Genomic DNA, 26,276 nt, shown 5'->3' with positions numbered 1-26,276 from the left:
GAACTCATACAGGAATTCAGTAAAGTGGCAGGATATAAAATCAATGCACAGAAATCAGTGGCAAGAAAGAATGTCCAATGGAAAAAAGACGGTCTCTTCAACAAATGGTGTTGGGAAAATTGGACAGCCACATGCAGAAGAATGAAACTGGACCATTTCCTTATACCACACACAAAAAAAGATTCAAAATGGATGAAAGACCTAAATGTGAGACAGGAATCCATCAAAATCCTTGAGGAGAACACAGACAGCAACCTCTTCGACTTCAGCCGCAGCAACTTCTTCCTAGAAACATCACCAAAGGCAAGGGAAGCAAGGGCAAAAATGAACCATTGAGACTTCATCAAGATAAAAAGCTTTTGCACAGCGAAGGAAACAGTCAACAAAACCAAAAGACAACCGACAGAATGGGAGAAGATATTTGCAAATGACATATCAGATAAAGGGCTAGTATCCAAAATCTATAAAGAACTTATCAAAGTCAACACCCAAAGAACAAATAATCCAATCAAGAAATGCGAAGAAGACATGAACAGACATTTCTACAAAGAAGACATCCAAATGGCCAACAGACACATGAAAAAGTGCTCAACATCGCTCGGCATCAGGGAAATCCAAATCAAAACCTCAATGAGATACCACCTCACACCAGTCAGAAGGGCTAAAATTAACAAGTCAGGAAATGACAGATGTTGACGAGGATGGGAAGAAAGGGGAACCCTCCTACACTGTTGGTGGAAATGCTACCTGGTGCAGCCACTCTGGAAAACAGTATGGAGGTTCCTCAAAAAGTTGAAAATAGAGCTACCGTACGATCCAGCAATTGTACTACTGGGTACTTACTGCAAAGATACAAATGTAGTGATCTGAAGGACCACATGCACCCCAATGTTTATAGCAACAATGTCCACAATAGCCAAACTATGGAAAAAGCCTAGATGTCCATCAGCAGATGAATGGATAAAGAAGATGTGGTATATATATATACAATGGAATATATGCAGCTATCAAAAAAAAATGAAATCTTGCCATTTGCAATGACGTGGATGGAACTAGAGGATATTATGCTAAGCGAAATAAGTCATTCAGAGAAAGACAATTATCATATGATCTCACTGATATGAGGAATATGAGAAACAAGACAGAGGATCATAGGGGAAGGGGGGGCGTGGATGGCGAGGAGAGCTGAGCTCTGGATGTGGGAAAGGTCATCTCTTCAGACAGGAAAGAGGAGGAAGAGATGGTGTTGAAGCTGATCCTTTCATGGAGTTGGTGTGAGAAAGCAAGGGAGTTATTTCCTCTGGGAAGGCAAAGGTCTCTCCTGGGAGTGATGTGTGTGTGTGTGTGTGTGTGCATGATTGCATGTACGTGTGTCTATGTGCATTCATGCACTCAGTCATGCTGGTGCTTGGAGATTTGTGGACAGTGCAGACACTGTGAAAATGTCTCTGGGGATATTAGAGTCTCCAGCCGGGTGAGGGTTCATGTATCTCTTCTGATCGGCCCAGACTTAGACTATGCAGTTATCTGGCTTCTTTGCATCCTCACTTATAACGCATGAGTGTGTGTCTGTATATATGTGTAAATGTTATATATTCTTGACGTTTCTTGCAGGCAGAACTTCTGTTTCCCCTTGGTGCCCAGTAGAGTTTAGGTATGTAGCATAAGGTCAATAAACCACTGGGTTGATTAGAAGATCTTCAACTCATGGTGCCCCACGTTAAGCAATAAGTGGATCCCAAATGAGAACAGCAACTATCATTCTAGAAGTGTCCTGCCCTGGGGACAGGGAACTAAAACTGAGTCAGCCTTTTTCATAGGAAAGCATATATAGTAAAGAAAGTACAAATTTTTCCTGGTCTAAACCAGGAAAAATTAGGTGCATGTTATGATACTGAATGAAAGCTTTTAAAATGCCATGCTTTATGCTTTATTATCTATTTCTTCCTCACCAACACACACACACACACACACACACACTGACACATACATGCACACACACATAAATCTGCAAGTGCACACACCCCAAAATCTCTCTGCTTCTTAACAGGCTGGAAGTGTGATTGTTCTGTGATGTGGGGACACAGGAGTGGTGGACAGGAGAAAGGGTTAAGTCAGGATGTCTAGTAATGCTTCCACTTGTTCTCTGAGGACTAACAAAGAGAGGAAGCGGGGGCCTTAGTAGAAGGAAATTCCCAGGCCCTACTTCGGACATTCGCAACCTGCCCTGTGAACCCCTGAGGGGTGTCTGATAATAAACACTTGCAAACAAAACAATCCATAAAGGCGTTTTTAACAACATTCTCGCATTTTCACCAAAGGGCTAGAACACCTTTTCCTGCATCTGCAGACCTGAAGGGGGCTGGACATCCACCTACTAGCAGAGTCCCACAGTCCTAGCTCAGGCCTGCCATGTGTAAGGGCAGTCCCCTGGTCCCTTGGGCCTTTAGTCGTGCAGGGGCCCCAACCCCACACAGGGCTGCTGGAATGCAGGTCGCAGACCCTACACAATGGGGTGGGTAGGGGCCGCCACATGCTGACCTGACACCTACCCCTTCATCTTCCACAGTGACCCCCAGATACAGCCCTGAGTGTTGCAACCTTGAGTACTGATGCAGTAACCTTCCCCAGTGGTAAGGACAGCTTGACAAAGACAAGACAACTCAATGAGCAAATCTGCCAATAAAGTAACAGATTAGGCTTCTTTTTCTGCAGTGGCAAAAAAAAAATAATAATAAAAGATCAAACAAACAAAAACAAAAAAGCAACCCCCAAAACAACAACGAAAATCCCCAGAGACTTAATGGTAACTATTTTGACAGTAATTTCTTGTAAGGTGCTCAAAGCATATTAGGTCCCAAATGCAAAACTTCTCGCAGAAGTCTAGTTTGAGTCAGTTTATTTGTAATATTGTACCTTATTTCTCCCCAAAACTAATAGGACATGAGGTTTGTCGCACCCATTTCTTAGATAAATAAATCAAGGAACAGATACTGACCTAGGATAATAGCAAAGATCCGGAAGATTCAGATAAATGTCTGATACCTGCTCTCCGTGTGTGTGTGTGTGTGTGTGTGTGTGTGTGTGTGTGTGTGTGTGTGTGGCTGTATGTATGTCAATGGATGCTTTTATACTATAAAATGCTTGACAACCCCTTTAATAATTGTGGTCAAATGCAGGATCTTTGAATGACATCCCTGTTTCTGGGTTAGAACAGAATCCACTCCACGGCACGGGTGAGGATTAGATCCTTGGCTGTCAATAGAAAGCTGAGCTTTTATTTTTGAAATGCCATCACTGTTCTCCAGGATATTTTTAGATGAAATAATCATACATGTCTACTCATTTGCATCTGCCCAGAGCTGGCGGGCGACCTCCATGTTGACCCCGGCACTCAGGACCATGTAGACTGAGGGAATGACAGGTTCCAGATCTCTCTCTGGGCGGGGTTACCATGAGCCTTCCACTCAGGCCTCCTGCCCTTTGTACTGTAACAATGCACGGAAACACAGCTTTGTTAGAGGAAATTCCCAGGGCCATAGTTTGGACATTAGACAGTTGCTTTGCTATGCTGGCCAAGCTGATGTGCATCTAAAAATAAACACACTGGTCTGCATGGGTTTCTATGATTTTGCCATGCACAGTTGACTATATTTCAAATGGATTTTTTTTAACTTTGTTTTTAAGAGAACAAGCCTAGGTAAGTAAACCTGGAGGATAAAATATATCACAGTTCCGGTTGGCTTTGACAAAATGTAGCATTTGCTGATACCCATTTCTGTGGAAACGACCACTGCTTTTTTGCTCTGGGATTCTAAAACAAGACTGAAGCGAGCATGGCATACCGACTTGTTGCCCAAGCGACTGCAGAAGATGTGAGGTTTCAAAAACACATGATCAGCCAGTTCTTCTGAGTCCAGAAGGCTAAATTATTAGCAAAGAAGCCCGGGGTAGCCCAGCAATAGATGACGCACCTAGGACCCACCTGAGCTAAATTCTCCCTACTCTAAGTCTCCAGGTCCTTAACTGGCAGAGAGGCTGTGATCAACGTAGCTCATTTAGCAGAAAAGGAAAGGTGGGTGGGAATGATGGCTGAAGACCTCAACTCAGAGCAGGCAGACAGTCCCAGCCAGCTCTCCTCTCTACACAAGAATCATGTATCCCGCTCATGGTCCCTGCGATTTAGAGGAGAGTGACACCATTTATTTTGCACTTTTAAAAATTAGATTTCTGGGGCGCCTGGGTGGCTCAGTCGTTAAGCGTCTGCCTTCAGCTCAGGTCATGGTCCCAGGGTCCTGGGACCGAGCCCCACATTGGGCTCCCTGCTCGGTGGGAAGCCTGCTTCTCCCTCTCCCTCTCCTCCTGCTGTGTTCCCTCTCTCACCGTGTCTCTCTCTGTCAAATAAATAAAATCTTAAAAAAATAAATTAATTAAATAAAATAAAATAAAAATAAAAATTAGATTTCTGAATAGCTAAGAATACATATCCATAGAGTTACAAAGCTCTGAGTCTTGCTGTTACTTGCCTGAACCTAGTTTGGTAGAAAACGTACCAAAATGTGGCAATTTCCCATCAAATAAGAACGTGTTTGCCGCACAAGAAGGAACCCACAATCTAGTTAAAGAGTAACCCAAGAAGAGTGGTTTGGGGTGAACTTTTCCCACCTCATTGTTCTCATTTCTTTTTTGCTTTTCCTGGAAGTCCACTGTAGCTCTATTGTTGTGGCAAAGACCCTATTTAGAAATGATCGCTGCAGATACGTTGGGCACGCTCGTACAAATGCAGCTACAATCACTCTATACAGCCTGATGATTTTTTTTTTTTTTGTAACCCTCCTTTGGTGGTTTGGGTTGGGAACCTGACGTCACAAGACTCCTGGTAGCTTTGAGCGGGAAGGACCTAGAGGTCATCACCCGGACTCCACCCAGTGCGGGCATCCCTTCGGGAACACCCCGGCCATGGGCTAGCAGGGTGCTGGCGCGCTGCCTGGGACGGGGCGTTCACCACACCGCAAGGCAGCTCACCCGGTTTTAGACAGTCCCGATGGTGGGTAAATCCTTCCACACATTGAACTAAAACCTGTTACCCTATAATTTCCACTCATCAATCTTCTGTTGACTTCTTTTCCCACACGGAGCGATCTTTAAATATTTGAAGGCAACTTCCATGGGCTACGAGACCAACTTTTTACTTCAAATATCTCCTGATTCTTTCAACGAGTCTGCAAATGACAATTTTCTCATTTTCACCATGTTGGCCAGCCTCCTCTTTTAAGAGCTGATGTAGGTCTTGAGGCAACACATTAGGTACTGAAGCTAATTAATCTCTACGACCTTGTGTGCTAAAGATTATCTGCAGTTCCAGAAATGAAGCCAAGACTTGGCAAGATATAGCTACTTATGAAAGGAAGTGGCAGAATGAAGATTCAAAACCAGGTCTGCCTCTTTCTAGCCCACCCCATGCCTTTGACTAAAAAAGAAATGTTGACCAGGTACAGCCAAGGTTGATCTCAGGTACATTGTAAGATTGGCAGGAGGTCGGGCCCCTGGGTGGCTCAGTTGGTTAAGCAACTGCCTTCGGCTCAGGTCATGATCCTGGAGTCCCGGGATCGAGTCCCGCATCGGGCTCCCTGCTCGGCAGGGAGTCTGCTTCTCCCTCTGACCCTCCCCCCTCTCATGTGCTCTCTCTCATTCTCTCTCTCTCAAATAGATAAATAAAATCTTTAAAAAAAAAAAAAGATTGGCAGGAGGTCATTAGAAACCTCATATGCAGGCTGACCTCCCTTTTGTTGCTACAACTTGTGCTTACTAATAGAGATTAATGTTAATTTGAAAGGTTAGGAAATGACCAGCAGAAAACACTGGCTGCTTAAAGGCGACTATCGACAAGGTGGGTGTGCAGGAAGTATGGAGGCAAAGAGATGCATGAGTAACAGGAAGCAAGAAGGAATCCAGGAGGTCTAGGGTGCATTTCCTTTGGAAGCTCCAGATGATGAGGGAGCAAGACAGGAGGGCTTGAAGATGGAAAGAGTCATTACCCAGGATTGCCCAAGCAGTTTGCTTCAGACTAAGCTGGTGGTTGTGTCTGCAGAACAAAGAGAAGGTATTGGTTTCCTCCCAGCTGTCCATGCGCCCATGGGTGCACCAAGCATGGGGACAACGTATACCACGCCCTGCCCAACATTTGGTTCTAGGTGACATCTGGTTAAGACACAATCTTTAGGTGGAAAAAGAAAAAAGAAATCTTTGTAGCTCTGCCACAGTGAGGGTCAGGGACTGGCTACATGTCGTGAAGCTTTTCGATTTGTCCTGTACTACTTGGTAGGGCTGCATTCTTCCCTTCTTCTGGCTGCTTTCCAAAGACAGAGATAGCCTGAGGATGACACAGTCTCTTTCCTTAGCTGCCTTACTTCAACCAGCTCTATACCCAACAGCTAATGTCAAGTAGGTCTCTTCATGCTGCAGGGCACTGCTCCCTAGGAGCCTTTGCCACACTGTGCTTGCTGGCTGAGCACTTGGCAGAATAATGCAATGACTCCCTTAAGATCTCTTCTTTGTCAACTTGACTCAGTACTACACAGCAGTGCCTTTCAAATAACCATGCAGCATGAGAGAAGGTGAGTGCAGAGACTCCTTAGACATCATCTTCTCTATGTGCTCATGAAGGCAGGAGCTTCTCTTCCTTATAGCTCTGTATCCTGCTCATCATTAGAGAAAAATCAAAGTTCAGAGAACAGACGTGGCCCCACCCTCATTCACATGGCAAGTGAGTTCCAGGTACAGGACTAAATCGGGGCCCCAAAGTACAATCCAACTTTCTTTCTGCTAAATCACACTGCCTTCTAGTGCCCAATGCCTTTACCTGGATGTGCCAATATTTGTTAGAGATCAGACTTCAGTTTTCCTTAACACCTTTTAGGGAGAAGACGGACAGAGGATGATAAAGAATGTGTTCTCTGTAAGGGGAGCTTCATGGAGGCAGTACTCACATCTGTGTCATTTGCCATCATACCCCAACCACATAGCACAGTGTCTGGTATGTGTCAGGTTCTCAGTACATAGTTGCTGAAAAATGAGTAAGTCTCTGACTTAGAGTGGTGGACAGGAGGGGCACTGGTCGAGAAACACCTAATGGGAGAGGCTACCCATAAAGAAATAGATTCTGGGGGTGCCTGGTGGCTCAGTTGGTTAAGCATCCAACTCTTGATTTTGGCTCAGGTCATGATCTCAGGGTCATGAGATCAAGACCCACATTGGGTTCCATGCTGAGCATGGATCCTACTTAAGATTCTCTCTCTCCCTCTCTCTGCCCCCTCCACCCCCACTCACGTGTGTGCTCTCTCTCTCTGAAAAAAAAAAAAGACTCTGAAGGGTACGGCATACAGTGAGTACTCAAAATACTTGGTGAAAAAAATCCAACAAAGTCTCATAAAAGATAGGCCGGGAAAATATTATGAGGATTGGCAATCTCCTTGGAAAACTTCCAACTATAGATCTCAGTCTGGTAATTAATTTGGGCTCTTTAGTCAATATATCCATTCATTTGTTCATTCATTTCTTCATGAATTCAATAAACACTGATTGAGCACATGCTGTGCACCTGGCATTGCTTCAAGAGCTCTAGATTCAGAAATAAAAGCCCAATAACCCTCACAGATGAAAATAAGCATAGCAGTCATAATATAATGTGCTAAGGGCTATGACAGAAGCATTTCACCAAGTGCCATAAAGCATAGACTTGAGAGACCCTTGGTCTGAGGTAGACTGGATGAGGGGATAAAGAGGTAACTAGTCAGGCTGCAATGGAAGTTGAGGGGAGAAGATGAATGGTGGCCTTCTGAACAGGGAGAACAGCACACAGAGATGTAGGTAGGCATTAGAAGTCTCACATCTTGGGGAAGAGAAGGTGTTCAGTATAGCCAGAAAGACAGGTGGTGAGACGTAAGGCTGGATGGGATGAAAAAGGACAAACTTAGAAGGTCTTGTCTGCCTTCCTTAAGTTGGGGCTTCTCAAACTTTAACGTGCGTATGAATCCCCCAGGGACCTGGGCGGGGGGAGATTAAAATACAGATCCACTAAGTCTGGGAAGGGAATGGAGAATTTGCATCTCTAACAAGATCCCAAGTGATGTGTGATGCAGCTGGTCCCAGAACAGACTGCTCTTTAAGTAGCAAGGATGTAAGCAATAGAATGCAGAGGACATATTTCACTGAGGCGAGTGACATGATCAGAACTGCATTTTCTCAAGAACCCTGTAGTAGGATGTGGAGGATGGAATGGAGAGAGACTGTGCTAAGGTAGAATTCATAAGTGGCAAGAAATTATGAGCATCTGAACTAAATAAGCTTGGGAGGAATAGCCAATGTTCAATAAATGGCTGTAAACTGGCTGAGATTCTGTGAAGCCACCATAAAACTTTTCTCCCAGAGGAAGGGCTAGTTGTGAAGACCAAAATGAAACAATACAAACATAAAAGGTAAAAAAATAATCCAGAGAAATTTGTCCTGTTATTTGAATAAATTTGTCCTTGACCCCTCTCCAGGTCTCAGTTGACGTATCATCTTGATTCTCAATAGCGACCAACGAAAGCCACCAGCTAAGGGGTGAGCACCATCCCGGCAGCCAGGTAGCATAACAGAATAAATAAAATCAGCCTCTCGGCCATCACTTAATAGACATTGTCACTATTCACATCTAATTTCAGGAAACCGCAGAGAGAGCAATTGTTTCATATTTTCAAACATGGAAAATTAACATGGAAGTCCACCAGATCCTGAACAGAATGCTTGTTCGTTTACTTATAACTTACAGGTACTCCAAATTAGAAACACCTATTTCTATTTCTGTGAGAAAATCCTCTGTGAACTCTGGTACATTCTTAACTCAAAAAATAAACAAATAAATAAATAAAATAAAAATAAAAAAATAAAAGCAAACAAACAAAACAAAACAAGCATGCCTCAGAAATAAATAAAAAAAAAATCATGGTAGGGGTCTATGTTTGAAAAGGAAAAGCAGGCAGTAAGCTTTTTCCCCTTATGCAGAAGCCAAAAACATGTAACTTCTAATATTTGCCCTCCAAAGAAAATAAGAATCGGCTTCATGTATTACGTACCATGCTAGTTAGCATTCTTTATCCAAAGATGTTCAAATTCAAAAAACCCAAATGTCACCTCCCTGCTCACAATTTTTTCTCACAGTCCAGTAATCAGTAAATCTCAACAAGACACACATGTTGAAAACCCGCAGCCAACTAGAGAAGCCATATGGACACACACATCTACTTCAGAGCAGCTTGATTCTCATCAAGACAGAACAATATAATTCAGGGACCTACCTTTCTCTTCTGTGGTTTGCAGCCTCCTAAAATTTGGCCCAGTACTGGAGATCTTCCCAAGAACCTCTTAGGTGAGGTGACGCTCAAGGGCCTCCCATTCAGTCACACAACCACAGGAGGGTGGGGTTTCACAAGACCAGACTTCAGATCCTCAGGGCTCACACAGACCTCAGGGAGCAGAGGTGAACTGCCTTCTCTTCTGTGCTGCAGGAAAAAGCTGGAAGACACAGTGTGGCTGGAGGTGGGGGCGGAGGCTGGGGGAGGGGAAGTAATATGGGAACCGTAATAAATAAGAGATCCTCTCCACATGATTTCCTGTATTTGGTGCCTGTAGCCTTTCTCCAGGCTCCCTAGAGGAAATAAGAAATTTAAACTTGCCCTTTGGCCACTGGAAAGAGGAGAATAAACATGCTAAGACCCATGAAAATGTGAATGAGCAGAGCAGCAGACAAGGAGCTGATGGGCCAGCTAGGTTTACCTTTCACCAAGTGCTTTCTTGCTGAAATTTCTCCAGGTGCTTAACTCTGCAAAAGTCAAGGATGTCCTCGTCCTCTCCCACTGGGCTGAAGCATTTTCTGGCCACAGTCCAGATGTCGTGTTACAGAGCCACTGAAGAAAGGCAGGTCAGAGCAGGCCTGGAAGCGTCTGTTTGCCATCACAGGGAAAGACTCTCTCCTTTCTGTCTTTGGAAATGCTGGTGACATTCTGTGCCTCATCTTGGGACAACTGCTGAAGTCTTCAGGCCATTTTGCCTTAGGGTTGAAAGAATTATCTACAGGCTACCATCCATAGATTGCTGGAAGCAGGGCCCCCTCCATAATTTGCGGGACTCAGTGCAAAAAAATGAAAATGCAAGGCCACTCATCCACAAGTTAGGATTTCAAGATGGTGACAGCAGAACATTAAACCAAGTATGAGGACCCTTTTAATACAGGCTCTATGCAACTGCACGGCTTCCATACCCATGAAGCTATAGGAAGAAGGTTGGAATTATGGGTGCATGGTTTTAACCAGCTGAGTTATTAAGAGGCTGGGACTATCGACATTTTGTCCGGAGAGGTGACGGTGAGCGCTCCAACGCAGTGCACCTAAAAGCTTGTGCAAGGGGGGCGGAAAGTGCTGGGTTGGGGGTGTGAGCAGGCCTGGACCACAAACATATCACACCGGTGGTCTTCTTGTAGACCTTTGGCTCACCTCCAATCTGTTCTCCTCCCTGCCTTCAGAATAATTTCTCTCAAATGCAGTCCTCATGATATGATTCACATGCTTAAAATCTCTCTGTGACCTAGGGTCCAAGGCCAAACTCTTCCGCATGGCTTCCAGCCCCTTCAGCACCGGGTGCTGGCCAGCCTCTCTCACCTCACCTCAAGCCCACCACCACCCTCGCCCCCTTCTCACCTCCTCCCCCACCTTTCCCCACTGCTGGGAATCGTTCTCTGAAGAATGCCCTCCCCGCTCCGACCCCCCAATCTTTCAAAGCTCAAGTCCTTCAGTTAAAATTTTTTCTGATTCCCGGGACCCCCTTGCTTTTCTTCCTCAGCAAACCATGCTTCTCTCAAAGTGATGAAGATGCACCCGCCATCCCCGGCCTGCCGCTGAGCTGTAAACTCGGTGAAGTCATGGACTGTGTTTGCTTCCACCTGGACCTAGGGCCCCGGGAGGATGGGCTTCGTGCAAGTTCCGTGTTAGCAGGAGACACTGCCCCCTTTTAGGCAAAGGGAAACACATAGGACTCGGAGGAAAACAGAAGATCGTCATGAAGGTTTTACAGTTTAAACCCTGGCAGAATGGAGCAGTTTCACTGGTGATACCGCAGTGCTCTTGGTCAATATCTGTTAAAATGCCAGTTTGTCATGTGCTGTCCCTCCCCGTTCTCACGGGGCTATATTGTGGGGAGGAAATGACCTCTATTCTGAAAAATGAAGCTTTACACAGGCCAGCCAGGAGGAGCAAAGTTAGTAAGGGAGAAGGAAAATGGGAAGATGCTGGAGGCGATGAGAGAGAGGGAGAGAAGATGATGCGGGTGGGAGAAAGAAGAGGAAAGAGGGCCAGGAGGGGAATATGGGAGCAAGAAAGGGATGCAAGGAAGGACGGGTGAGGTGAGAAAAAGCGCAGGGATCCAGTAGAAGCTGGAAAAGAATGGGGCGGAGAAGACAGCAGGAAAATGACAGGGTAGGCCAGCATTTCATCCAGAAGCCGAGCACCCAAGACAGGCTCCACGCTCCCTTTCTCAGCTCCCTCATAAACCAAACCGTGTTTTCTAAAAATCAAGAGGCATGACGGGGACAAGGGACATGCCACAGTGCTGCTGTTACAACACAAATCAAGTTCTGAGGTTTGTTTGGATTTGGAAACATTTTTTGTCATGGTTTTGAACACTTGTACGGCAGTGTTTCTACTAGAATTGCTGAGCGTGTATTCTGGTTGTTTCTCGTGGTTCCTCTGCACCAACAAGTCCCTTTGTGCATGTGTAAGGGCTGCATTTGTCTGAGAAGCCCCCGCTGATGTCGTCTGATTAGAGTACAAACTACGGTAACAGATCCATAATCTAACATCTATAAAAATAACCTAAATATGCTGGATTTTGAATATCTAGTTTGGGGCAATTAATTGAAATTTCATATACACATGTATCTATAATAAAGGAAAGATGTATCAGACCAATAGTATTAATTTTCTTTGTAGTGCCTCAGTTTTGTTTCTAATTAATGAGTATTACTTCCATTAAAAACAGAATTGTCAGGGCACCTGGGTGGCTCAGTCAGGTAAGCATCCAACTCTTGGTTTCGGCTCAGGTCATTATCTCAGGGTCCTGGGATCCAGCCCCGCGTTGTCGGGCTCTGTGCTCAGCAGGGAGTCTGCTTGGGACTCTCCCTCTCCCTCTGCCCCTCCCCCTATGTGGGCGCTCTTTCAAATAAATAAATAAAATCTTAGAAAAAAAATAGAAATATAAATAAAATAGTGAGAGACTTTATTTAAAGTGGGAAAAGATGACTGTCACAGAATGTCAAGTGCCATCTACCATACCCTTTAGAAGGAACTGACTCTGTAAGGGTCTATACCTGTCATTATCTTTGCTAGGCTATTTTATAGTTCTGAAAGATACAGATACATAGTAATGCAAATGATTCTCTTTCACAGAAATACAAATTAATTTTCTCTAATAAAGACCGTTGATTTCTACCCCATAGAAATGATTATCCGAAGCCTTACATTTTAGCTCTCTATAGGATATTAGTTTTGTATTTATTAGCAAATTCAGTTTAGTATTCCCGATGGCCTATGTAGTAAATATTATCTACTTTTGAGATTTGTCTTTGACCCACTTTTAACATCTTATCATCCCTTCATTAATTATGGAGTTAAATAAAATCTTTGTCACAGGTTCATTTTATATTTGTATGAGAGTGATGATTTCACCTTTTGGAAAATGATCTTTTTTTTTTTTTTTTAAAGATTTCATTTATTTATTTGACAGAGAAAGACACAGTGAGAGAGGGAACACAAGCAGGGGGAGTGGCAGAGGGAGAAGCAGGCTTCCCGCCAAGCAGGGAGCCCGATGCGGGGCTCGATCAAAATTTGGAAAATGATCTTTTGACAGGAATCAGGTGACAATCAGTGAATACAGTAAGTTGTATTGGGACTTTGTAGTGACAGAATTCTGTTTCCTTCAATATTTTGCTTAGTTGTATATATTCCCTGAGATGTAAAATATAAACGGAAAATAAAAGAAGCATGTTGACTGTCAAAGTAAATAATAGAACTGCCTCAGCAGGACAATTAGGAGAGTACAGCATCTCCGTGAGGGCAGAAGTACAGGCAAAGCCCCAAATGGGACCAGAGGAAGCCATAGCTGGACACGGGTTCACCAGGCAGAGTAAAAGTGCCAAAGTTTGGACTCTTAGAAACTAGTACTTTGGAGATGAGAAGACCTTAATAAGCAAAAGGCATGTATTTCAGGTATTTAATAGTTCTTTAAAACAGTATTTTCAGGGGGCGCCTGGGTGTCTCGGTCAGTTAAGCATCTACCTTTGGCTCAGGTCATGATCCTGAGATAGGGCCCTGAGTGGAGCTCCCTGCTCAGCAGGGAGCCTGCTTCTCCCTCTCCCCCTGCTCCTCCTCCCTGCTCATGCTCTCTCTCTCAAATAAATAAATAAAATCTTTTAAAAAAAATAACAGTATTTTCAGAAATTCTAGCTGCATAGACAACCATCCAGAAATATCTCACTATCAATCAGCTATAGCAAACCCTTCAACAAAGGGGTCTGTGGCACTTTGCCAGGAAAAGAACAGAAGATAGCAATATATTTGTGTGATTTGGTTTCTCTTTAATTTTAATATTTGTTGTATTTCTTAATTGCTGTAACCTGCAGTATAGATTTGTAATATCAAAGGCATAAAATAATTTATCTTTAAGGAATGGTCTGGTCAGTTAGTTCAGTCTGCTGCCTAAAATTCTTGGCATCAGATAAGCAAGTAAACATAAAGGCTTTTGTTTTGTTTTGCTTTGTTTTTTGATTTTACTCCAGAAATGAATGTAATTAGTTCCATTATTTGTAGGGGAAAAAATAACACACCTAACAGCCCAATGTGGAAGTTCGGATGTTTTTCTGAGAAGAATGATTCCTGATTTGGGAGGAATCATGAAAAGTATAAACAGTCATGGCAAGTAACAGAACAAATGTGATCTGTTAGATGCTCAGAGATCACTCACTGCAAACATGCAGCTCTTTCTGCAGGAGTTCTAAGGGCCTTTGGAAGGGAGAATCTGTCCTGACAGCTTTGGCTCCACCTACATTAGAGGTGAGGCTAGTCTTGTTCCATTAGCTGTTTTTCTCTTTGCCAACTACCAACATCACATTTGTCATTGAAGATGGAGCACAAAGAGGTGACTACTAAGGAGTTCTGTGACCTCCAGTATTTCATGGAGAGATAAAAAGGAAATGTGTATTCCATTATACCAAATCTGTCAAAGAAGGAGCATATGCAAGAAACATCAGTAGGATTGTTCTTGGGAAAAAAAGAAAGCTCATCTTAAGTAAGACCACCATCATAATCCTCCCCAGAAGATATAGGTGTTGACAGAAAGGAAGGAAGAAAGACGTTAAGTCCAAGTGTTCAGGGGAACTAGGAATTCTCATGCACTACTGAGTGTTTTGTGGAGAATTGGGAACTCTCACAACGCTGAGTGTTATTTGATAAATCACTTTGGAGAGCAATTTGGCAGTATCCAGGAGAGTTCAAAATTCTGGTCACTATATGCATTCTAGAAAAACACTTGCCTGTATATACAAGCAGAAAGGTGAGCATATTCAGTTGCATCACTCTTTATTATTAATAGTTAGAATCCAAAGAAACACATACATGTAATCAGTCTGGGAAATTGATTTAAAAATCAGCATTATTATAGGAATAGTGCCTTAGGTCTGTATGTACCAACATGGATGAATAATATTTTAAAAAGTGGGGAAAAAAACCAGCCAGAGTACAAAAAGGCAGTTGAAGAAACATATGTACAAATGATAAATAATGAAAAAATACACAATGTAGTCCAGAAGAAGGAAGGTATGGAAGAGGACTAAGCAGGGAATAAACAAGATTTTTTCATGTTATGCTGTGTCTTTGGTATAAAAAAAGAAACAAAAATGGCAAAATACCAGTAAATTTAATTTTATATGACACATAATACAGATGATTGTTTTTCTGTATAGTTTGTCTTTTAAAAAGAGAAGAAAGCAAAGTCACTAAAATATTACTCAAGTGTCATAGACTAAACACATTCTTTTCACAGCCTCCACCTGCAACTGAGGTAGGAGAAAAAAGTTATTAGGAGAAGAACTCTAGAGAAAATCATAATTATCTTTAACCTTGAATGAAATGGCATTGCCTGGAGTGCCTGGGTGGCTCAATCGGTTAAACGTCTGCCTTCGGCTGAGGTCATGATCCCAGGGTCCTGGGATGGTCTGCTTCTCTCTCTGCCCCGCCCCCTTCTTGTGCTCTCTCTCTCTCTCATAAATAAATAAAGTCTTTTTTAAAAATGGCATTGCTATCCTTGGCTCGAGGTCAGATTTGCTCACTTCTTCCATATGAAATGAAACCTTGTCTCCTCAAGGGTCCCTTCAGGGCCGGTATATCCCAGGGTCCTGCATGTTGACTGACAGCTCGGCATCCTCTACTGAGCATGCTCTTCCATATGAGTGAACCTGTGGAGCCTCAATGAATATATCTAAAAACTTCCCCCAAACAACTGGCTTTAAAAATGTATATATATTAAGAAGTCTGAAAAAGAAATTATTTTATTTGGATGTTGTAAAGCAGACCTTGTTTTAAAAAATTAAACGTAGGCATTCTGCATCTGACTACAAATACTGTTTGGTTTGGTTGGTTGGTTTGGTTGGGGGAATTTTAGCAACAAACCAATGTGAGTTGAGAATACACTGAGGACTTTTTTTTTCTAGTTGTAGAGACAGAGGAGAAAAGTATGGCTTTGTGGAAATGTCCTAAATTTCTCTACCCTCTGACTTTCCTGTGAGTTAAGGGGTGGTTCTTGTTTCAGACTCACTTCCAGCCTCGCCATTCAACATCTCAGATGGAAAAGTGAATAAACAAACAGAGACCAGGTCTCTTTAAAGATGTGACTGAGGGGAACAGCTTGTGGTCCAGGAGACTACTGTGATGACGTCACAGCCCCTGTGGAGGCAGGCCTTCTTGGATCTCCACACCCTGGCTAGTTTCGCCTGAGGCATTTCTGTGACCCAGCAGCAAGCACAGCTCAGGCTTGGGTTAGGGCCTCCTCCGTTCTCCAGAGCCTCTGCCTCCAGATCCCTTTCTTATCTCTCTGGGTGTCCTCCTGGTCACAATGCCTGCCCCCCAGGCACAAATCCTCCCCTCTCCCTGTCATCCCTTCGTTCCTGCCATATTCATCCCTCACTCTTCTCTCTTCCACTCTTCTTTGAAGGCTGGCTCCTGGCTCACACTCTTGACTCTGCAATCCCTCTCTGTAATTTCTGTGTGCCCACGTTCTAGACTCCGGCCTCTCATTTCCTGGGAGCTCCTGCACGCCAACGACGGACACAGCCCTTTAGCAAACTACCCTGTGTTTCCATAAGAGCTGCCACCCTGTGCTGCTTACATCTGGAACTGCTCTGATTTCAAAACAGATGATTCTAAGTTTGAATTTGGTGGGGGGACACACCATTTTACCTCCTATTCCTCACTTCCATTGGGTGTCTGCCTCAGTTCTTCTACACCTCCTTTCTTAGCCTCCAGCTACTTCAAATTACTCTTACTTTCCTATCAAATTTAGATACCATGGATAGCTATTTATTTATTTATTTATTTATTTATTTATTTATTTATTTGAGAGAGGGAGAGCAGGGAGAAGGGGCAGAGGGAGAAGGAGAGAGAGAACCTTAAGCAGGGTCCTTGCCCAGGGCAGAGCCCAATTAGGGGCTCAATCTCATGACCCTGAGATCATCATCCTGAGCCTAAATTAAGAGTTGGATGCCTAACCAACTGAGCCCCCTGCCAGGTGCCCCCTTTTTTAAATTTTATTTTACTTTTTTTCTTTGAGAGGGAGGGAGAGAGAGAGAGAGGTCATGAATAACTATTTAAATACTTTCTTTGCCAACTTTTCATCATATTTTTCTTTTGTGACATCCCACCATGCACTGGGATGGGGGTACTTACCTATCCATCTTCTCTGCTCTCTCTGTGACTGACTGAGGGCCACAGCTGGATCCTCAGAGCTGCTTGGCAAGGATTTGCAGGACTCAGCCTACTTGTGCTCTTGAGATCTGCCCCCCTCATACCCTCTTCCAGTACCTGTAGTCTCTCGTTTTGTACTTACTCCTTAATCGCTGTGCTTGAACATATGTCCATACTTCTTACTCCACAAACACTTCAGTAACAAACCTTACCTTAGCTCTGCCTACTCTTGAATTACCGTCCTATCTTTTCCCTTCCATTTGCACCCAAACTTATGACAAAACCAATTGATAATCAACCAGCCTCTTCTTCCTCTCTGTGAAGCTCCACAAGCCTCTCTCTCTCTAAATCACCCTCTTTAAAGTCACCAATGTCTTTAGGCTAATGAGGGCTTTTCTCAGATCTCATCTTTTTCATCTCAAAACTTTTAACATGTCTTGAACCTCCTCTCTCTTCTTCCCCTGCCTCTGTACCACCTGGAGGCTCCATCTTCGGACCTCCCACGTACTCCCTCCTGGTCTGACTTTTCCTCATTCCTCTTCAAGTAAGGGCCTTTCCCCCAAGTATTTCACACACTTTGTCCTGTCCATGCCACCATTCTTCTAGATCTTTAGGTTCAAATCTGGGGTGTGATAATTAGCTTTCCTTCCACCTTCTTTTTCTTAGCTCCCATCCTTTGCCAGACCCAAGTCAGTTTCCAGAGCCTGCTGATTATTACTTTGACACATCTTTCCCATATGCCTCTTTCTTTGCATGTCCACTGCCATCTCTCCATGCTTGTATTTATCTTTTCCACCCTGAACTCCTGAGAAATTATCGTCAGTCTTTCCTTCCCTGGACTCCCTCCTCCCAGCCATTGGCACCTGCTGTCAGGTTCCTTCCCTTAAAGTGATGATTTTGATATTCCGTTCTTCCCATGACACCTGTGCCGTGCACAGCATAACAAACCGCCTAACAAGAGGCTTTACTCTGTAGATTGCCATTCCAAACCCTCCCAGCCTATGCCCATTCTGCCTTTCCAATGCAACTTCTGCTTTTCTGTACTTAACTGTTGGCTCCAGACCCCAAAGAATCTCCCACAAGCCTTGTCTTTTCCTTTCTGTAGAGAGCTAGTCTTCCAGCTGAAGTCATCCCTTATTCTCAAACAAGTCCACATGCCCAGCATGATGTCCAGCCCCTTCACACATCTTTCTCTAATAAATGAGGCCAGAAGTAATCTCTCCCATCACTAAAGTCCTGGAACCCATATTGTCTGTGTCACTTTAGTAGTTCTACCTTGTCTTGTATAATATTTATTTATGGTTTCACAAAGCAGCTATTCAAATAATAGAAATAATAATACCAAAACCTCATTGAGTGCTTACCATATGCCAAGTGAACATATTAACATAGTGACAGATTAATCCATTCCATTAGAAACAATTCTGTGGGATGATTTCAACCTCTTCTATATGATTCCAAAAGAATGGCTGGACTTTCCTTCCCATGTTATGTGGGAAATCCACCAAAACCCAGCCCTCCCCCTCCCATTCCTTTGGGATCTTCAAGGAAGGTGTGCAGGAGGGAGAGTTAAGTTCGTCTGAGCCATCCTTGCTGGAGGCTGGGCTGGAACCAACACAAAATGGTTTGTTGCCAAGACATTGCTCTTGGTTCCTGCCTTTGAACCCCACATCCTTCATTTTCCCAAAACCCCATTAGTATAAGTCTTTGGGTCAGACAGATTTTTTGAAGGTCTGAGAAAAGGGAGAGGGTAGTTACATCAAAGCCCAGAAAACAACTTACATTGATTACTGGAGGCAAGGTCCTAAAGTCCCTCTGCCACCACTCCACAGGGAATTTTTCTAGCCAATGTTCTCCTGAAGCCTCCATCTACATCATATGCTCCGACTCTTCTTCTGTCCCAGAGCTTCCTGGCAGCTCCCTCTTCTCTTTCCCTTGGGTCCCCTCCTCTCACTGCTGTGAAAATCCCTCATTCTTTTCATTCCATGTTGCAGAGCAGTTTATCTCTCTTCTTAGTTTTGCACCCACTCTTTCAAATGCCCAGGAGGGTTCAGCTTTCGCCTTCAAACTGACCTAAGGGAGGTATCTTCTAAGATAGCGTCCGTCTTGGGGCGCCTGGGTGGCACAGTCAGTTAAGCATCTGACTCTTGATTTTGAGTCAGATCATGATCTCAGGGTCCTGAGATTGAGCCCCACGTCAGGCTCCTTGCTCAGTCCCTCTCCCTCTGCCCCTCTCCCTTCAAATAAATAATTAAATCTTTAAAAAAATAAAATAAAATAGCATCCATCTTTATGCTACTCCCTTAGAAGACTATAGGACTTTTATCGATTTAAATAGCAACATTTTCTTTTTTTCCTCACCTGTGTCTAGCTTATCTTCCTGGTACATGCATGGCTTATCTTTTATACTATATTGTTAGCATCTTGACTATATCTTTTACCAGCTTCGTATCGTTCTTTGTGCCACATACTTATTGAAGAAATAGATAAGACAGAGAATGATAGAACGCATGAGGACAGAAGGCCTTTGAGGATGGATAAAGAGAAGGAAGGGTTGATTTTTATCAATGATTAGAAAAACTTAAAGGCCTCTTTTTCATGGTTGCAGATGACCCAAAGCTGGGAAATAGAATAGTGCACAGAAATGAAATTCAGCAAGGTCTTGAAAGTTCTGTGTGATTTCCAGAATTCACTGCCTCTTTACTTGGCCTAGATTACAAAATGTATTCTCTAAATACTGAATATCTAGGAAATGACATGAAGTATTGTCCCTCAGCACCCCCACTTTTTTTTTCTGGAATGAGAAATGTAGGAAAAATAAGCTGCCACTAAGTTCCCCCTGGACTGAACCCTCATGTCAGGGTGTGGGCAGCAATTGGTTGAAACCATTTCCTTTGGTTTATCATTGTTGACATGGCCGCACAGCTAATGTTTCAGTTCATTCCCAGGGGATGACTCCCATTCTCTCTTCCTCAATAAGCTGTCATTTCTTTTCACAGAAAATAATTTCCCCAGCTATTAATTCTTCAAATCAACAAGAATTTATAAAAACGTGTTCTTTATTCCTCTCTGAGAATCACACAGAATATTCATTTAACAGGCTTTGTTCCTAATCATCCCCGGCTACCTTAGGGAGAAAAATCTGTCGACACCATCAAAGATTAGACAATCCGATTCCAGTCTCCTTGTCAGGTTTTCTTCCCAGCACTGGAGACTCAAACAGCTCACAGTTGAAGCGATTAAGTCATTTCATAACTATTTAAGTTTAGAAACCCCTAAACTTAGAACGTTGACCTCATTGAGAGTTTGAATACAACTTTAATGTACTCTGGGAAGAATTACTACCTACTCTTTTCTCAATTTTCCTCCCCATATTCCCATATGAAAAGAAGATAAAAATGTGGGTAAGATAGTTTAGAAGTCACAAAAATGTTCTCTTCCAAAACATTGTCATTAATTTGGATTTGCAGAATGTATTTTTTGAAAAAAAAAAAAAAAACAGAATTCCTAAAATAACAACAACAATAATTGCTACTGTTTGTTGAGTGTTTATCAAGTACCAGAGGCGATGCTAGACTGAATGATATTTCATTTAATTCCAATATCAACTCTGAAAGGTGAGTATGAGGACTTCCATCTTTGACAGGAAACTAAAGCTCAGAGAGGTTATGTAACTTACTCATGGTCACTCAGCTGTGCTTTAAAAATGTAGTTATTTTTGGCTCTCACAGTAAATATTGAATAAGTAAATTAAGGAAAGAATGACTAAGTATGTGAACCCGTGGCTTCCCGAAATGACCCCCACAGCCTATGTAATTGTTTTTAGGCAAAGGAAAATAAGCACAAAAATTAATTACAATATTAATAATAAAATTGTGCAGAAAATCAGTAATTTGGGATAAAACAGATTTTTACATTGAAGTCTGATGTTTGAGAGGAGCTGGTCCAAATAGAGGGGAGAGACGAACCATTTGGGGAGATAATTCTAGTCGCTTTAAATTTTACTTGGAAAGTTTGGCTTCACTTTTCCTTGATACTAGTATTTCTCTTCACTACTTTTATTTTTACCATTCTGACAAGTTTTCTTTTAGGTGTCAAAATGAACAAAATAAAACATCCCTAATTACAAGGGGCAGAAATTCAAGGGCAGGGACTCTCCACATTTTATATCTTACGATCCCTTGTCATTATTAGAGACTCTGCATCAAACCCTGATAGGAACAAAACTCTCAGCCATCCCGCTTCCCCCAGCCCTCTACATCCACTAAAGACATTGATATGTTCATAAATATTGATCTTTATTAATCTTTCATTTTAAGTGTGTAAAAATTTCAAAAATATTACAGTAAACATCACTGCTATAGCTCAAAAAGTAATAAACATAGAAAATACATTTGCTAGTAGTTGAAATAATAATTCTATTATTTAAAAAGTATGATAGGGCTATTTTTTAAAAAATGTATTATTCTGACTGAAACGCAAGACAAATTTCCTTTATCAAGAATTGCACTGATGATTTCTTAGGTACACATGGAGTTTGAGGAAATATTAATTCGTTAATGCTACTGACTATGCTTATCTGACTTACTCTTTCTGCAATCCCTTCACCATACCTCTCAGGGAGCCCATGAAGCATCAAGACTCGGGAGCTGGAGGCACAGTGCTGGGGAGGGCAGGCACAGATGGACAGACTGATTTAAAAAAAAATTGGAACCATGAGGGCCTAGGTCTGGAAAAAAGAACCAAGACCCAACAAGCATTCAAAATTGATGAGGAGGATAGAGGTAGGTGAGTGGTCAAAGGTCTGGCAAAGTTCCAGGTCTGGCCAGTTCCAAGAGAGTCACCCAATTAAGGGAGCATGTGGGCAAGACAATGAACAGGCCCCAGGCACCAACCAGAGTCCTGCACGCCTGGGGAAGGTTGGCATTTGGAGCTTTAACAGCCTTTACTTTTCTTCCCCAGTTCCACACACAGGTGGCCTGAAGGTCCTCAGCTCAAGGCTGTTGACATCAAAAAAGGGGAAGGCCCAATTCTTCAAGTGTCTTTGCAAAAGAGTTGGTAGAGAGGAAGGCAAAATAGTATTAGGAGCTGAATGTTAATGAATGAACAGGAAGAGCCTCACTGTTCATACCTAGTTTACAAGTGAGCGATGAAATTAGCTTGCAAGATGATCTGCTGCCCACCCATCACTCACCTCTGAGGAGCAGTAATTCTGGAACATTGGCTGCTGGGCTCACCCGAGTACTGGGTAAAGCTAGACATGGGTGGAGGTCAGAGAGGAGCTTGAGATACGTAGATTTTCAATGGAATGGTCAAAATCCTACTGGTGGGCAAAAAAGACCAGATAGAGTGAAGAAACGATAAAAAAAGAGGAAAAGTAGCTATTTCAAGTCAAATTTGGAGAAGACATTTTGGGGAGAAGGGCCAATTGCTTATATACCTATAAGGGCTGAGCACGAGTACATATGGAGAGCCACATCCTCTATGTTTCAATATCTAAAAATTATAAATTAAGCTAACTGTATCAATCAGGGCCTCACCAGCAAAAGAGAACCAGATGGAGATATGTATTAAGAAATTTACTGCAAAATTTGGTTTATGCAATTGTGGAAGCCGGCTAGGTGAGACTGAGATCTAAACTCTGACACTGCAGTCCCCAGGGAGAATTTCTTCTTCCTCAGGAAATCTCGATTCTGTTCTAAAGGACTTTCAACTGATAGAATCAGGCCCACCCAGATTATTGAGGATAATCTCCTGTACTTAAGATCAACTGATTATAGATATAAATCCTATCTATAAGATACCTCAGGGCAACACTTAGATTAGAATTGGATTGAATAATGCTTTCGCTCTGTGTGGGAGGTAACGCTAGAATTATAACAAAATGTCTTAAAGAAATATTTAGATTGGGAAATGACCATGAACTTTACGTGTCTTTTTCAAATATTATGATATCATGTAGAAGAAATTAGTGTTGTCACAGAAAATACTGTAAGATAGTTTAATTTTATCATAAAAATTTTATCATATCACATATTGCAGTTTTAACCATCTCACAAACCCAAATTTAGATCCATATGATATTTTTACATTTCATTTCCTTTCAAGTGTTTCAAAGCTGACATAATGTGAAAAAAACTAAAAACAGCACGATGTCGCTGCATTTGTTCAAATCTCTCTTTGGTAGGGAGCATACCTTGATCCATAATGACCAGAAAATCATCCTTACAGGAGTTTCTTTTGGAATTATTTGTGCATAAATCTTCTTTATATTCATATACATGTTTTTGTCTCCTTACTTAATTAACTTATATTTTATTGGAAGGTCACTTTTCTGTACAGGTCACATGCAGTTTCTTTTGACTAACAGAAACACTTTTTCCTTAAAACTTTTAAAAAACGTTTGTGACCCTTTTATAAGTGAAATGGCCCAACTCTGATCTTCTCTTTCTATAAAATTTTACCCAACTGTTCATACCGAATAGACAAAGTTCATTCCACATAACAAAACAATGGGGGCAGCTCATGTTCAAAATTGCCTGAATTTTCTGCTGAAGACCATGGTTTGCAGTTTATTTGAAGCTCTTTTATTGTTTCACTTAACTCTCCTATCCATCTGATATTTTGTCTAAATTAAATCTTACTGCTTAACAGCATACCGTCAGCCTTGCCATTACGTGTCTAAGGATGGTTGCACAGCCAAATTTGACATTGGTTTCTTCCATTTTCCATCTTTTGGAAATGGATACGGACAATAATGTATGTAATTTTTTTGTTGTTCCATAGAATGCCATTGTTATCCACAAGTTGATACTTTGTCTCCTGGTAACAAACTCAAACTACATTGAACACTGGATGATATGCTTTTCTTCACCTGAATACAATTCTCAACAAACTTTTTTTGGGGGGAAGGAAGAGCAGAGGAAGAGGGAGAGAATCCCAAGCAGGTCCAGGCCCAGCGTGGAGCCTGATGCGGGGCTGGATCCCACCACCCTGAGATCATGACCTGAGCCAAAATCAAGAGTCAGATGCTCACCCCCCCTGAGCCACCCAGACACACCTCAACAAAGTTTTAAATCAATGCCCCAAATTGAAATTTGTTTTATCAGCTTTTTATAAAAGCCAGAACTCTCACTTATTACACAAGATGCAAAAACCATCAAAACACTTATAAATTTTGACTTCTTTATTTTTTCATCCACTGGTCTTTCATAATTTGTATGATAAATGTAGGTGTACAAGAAGACTTTTATCATTATATAATCTAGTTGACCCGAGGTATGCATACTTTACAATTTTATGTTTTAAATATTCCTATTTTATTACTCATAATTAGCAATCCCTTTTAAAATTTTCCATTCTAGATAGTGATCATTTGTTTATTTTTTATCTGTGTTTTTTATCTGTTTGTCCAGTTTAGCATCAAATTTCAAAATCATTTCTGCTTAACCTAAAAATATTCCAGTGTTTTCTGTAAATATTATTCTGTTATTGCCACAAAAATATCATTATGCTTGGATGAATATTGGACACAGCATTATTCTTTTAATAATATCACCCAATGCCTAATGGTCAATTTCAGTGATTAAATATTAGCAATTGTTTTCCATTTATTCAATCTTTTTTTGTTTTTTTAGTTACGATAATTGCTATTTGCTTTTGCGGGGGGTTGCATTGTTTATGTTCTTTTTTTTTTTTTGAGAGCCTAAGAATTTCCAGCCACAGATATCTTCATTGGCCAAAGCTCACCTTGAAAATGGATTGCGCAACATGCACCAGTAATATCAAAACACTGTTTTTGAACTTACATTATAAAAACCAATTAGAGGGGCACCTGGGTGGCTCAGTCAGTTAAGCACCTGACTCTTGATTTCCGCTCAGGTCATGATCTCAGGGTCCTGAGATCAAGCCCCATGTTGGGCTCTGTGCTCAGCACAGGTTTTGTCCCTTTTGTCCCTCTCCCTCCTCCCCCGCCCCGCCCTCCCTCCATGTGTTCTCTCTTAAATAAATAAATAAATAAATAAAATCTTAAAAAAAAAAACAATTAGACAGATAGAAGGCAGAGGTTTTGTTGGTTTTATTAAAATGCCCAGAAACCTTCATGCAAAGATACTTTTAAATTAAAATTTTAAAGGACATCTCTCATTGAGTGCATTAGCATCCATTCCAATATTTATATCTGTAAATAAATATGTTTGGAAGACAAAAGCCATTTTGTCATGCCACTTAAATTATCAAGAAGGCAAAAATTATAAGCTTTTGCAGTGGTAGTTCTATTTCTTTGCAGAGACCAAATGTCCTCCTTTAAAATGATTTTGCCTGCAATGCTAACATTTCAGCCTATTCTGAATGTGTTAATGAAGCCACTTCCTCTGATGTTAGCCCTTTTGCTAATAGCATGGCTATTCCTCCAGTTCTTGGGCTGGAAAGGTAGGGCTGTCTTTAATTCATTCCTCTCCTTCATCTCATGATGGATGTCAGTTACCAAGTCCTGGCAGTCTTAGCTCAGCAATGTCCTTCCTATCTGTCCTCTGCCTTTTGGTCCTTGCTAACACTTCCCTAGTTTAGCCATCATTACTTCACCTGTAGACTTCTAAATAGGTTTCTAAATTGTGTACCCTTCTCCCAGGCTCTCTCTTATTCAAGTCAAACCATGCATTGGTACCACACTAATTCTTCAAAATCTCAGCCTGATTTTCACTTGTGGATATCCTATACATTCTTTTAAAATCAAGTCCAGTTGTTTCTTCTTCCATGAAGCTTTAGCTGATCCTTTCAACCAGAGGATACCTCCCTCTTGAATCTCCTAGTCTTCTCTGGGAAAGACATTCTTCTTGCTTTGTTGTCTGATTACTTTTCTTATTCCCCTTACTAAACTATGAACTTCTTGTGGTCGAAGTCTTGGTCTTTCTATTCTTTATCTCACCTGGTTCCCTAACATGATACTGTATATACTAACAGCATCATCAGAAATTTGCTAAATTAAATTAAACAGAGATCTATAGAAGCTTCCTCTTCTAAATGAGCCTATTTTAATATCTATTCAGATTAAATTTTTAATGAAAAATTTTTCTTTGTCTGGAATATCCAGAAATTTTTAGCTCTAATAGAACTTCTTCTGAGGAATTGAAGGCAATCTCTCTTCACAGCTCCCCATTGTATGAGTAATGCTTCAAATCCAGATCTGTGGATAAACTTTTTAGCCTAATGTATTAGGGTACTTGTAAGTTG

This window comes from Neomonachus schauinslandi, chromosome 8, assembly GCF_002201575.2.
Source record: "Neomonachus schauinslandi chromosome 8, ASM220157v2, whole genome shotgun sequence".
NCBI classification, from domain to species: domain Eukaryota; kingdom Metazoa; phylum Chordata; class Mammalia; order Carnivora; family Phocidae; genus Neomonachus; species Neomonachus schauinslandi.
Note: the sequence above shows the minus strand (reverse complement) of the source record.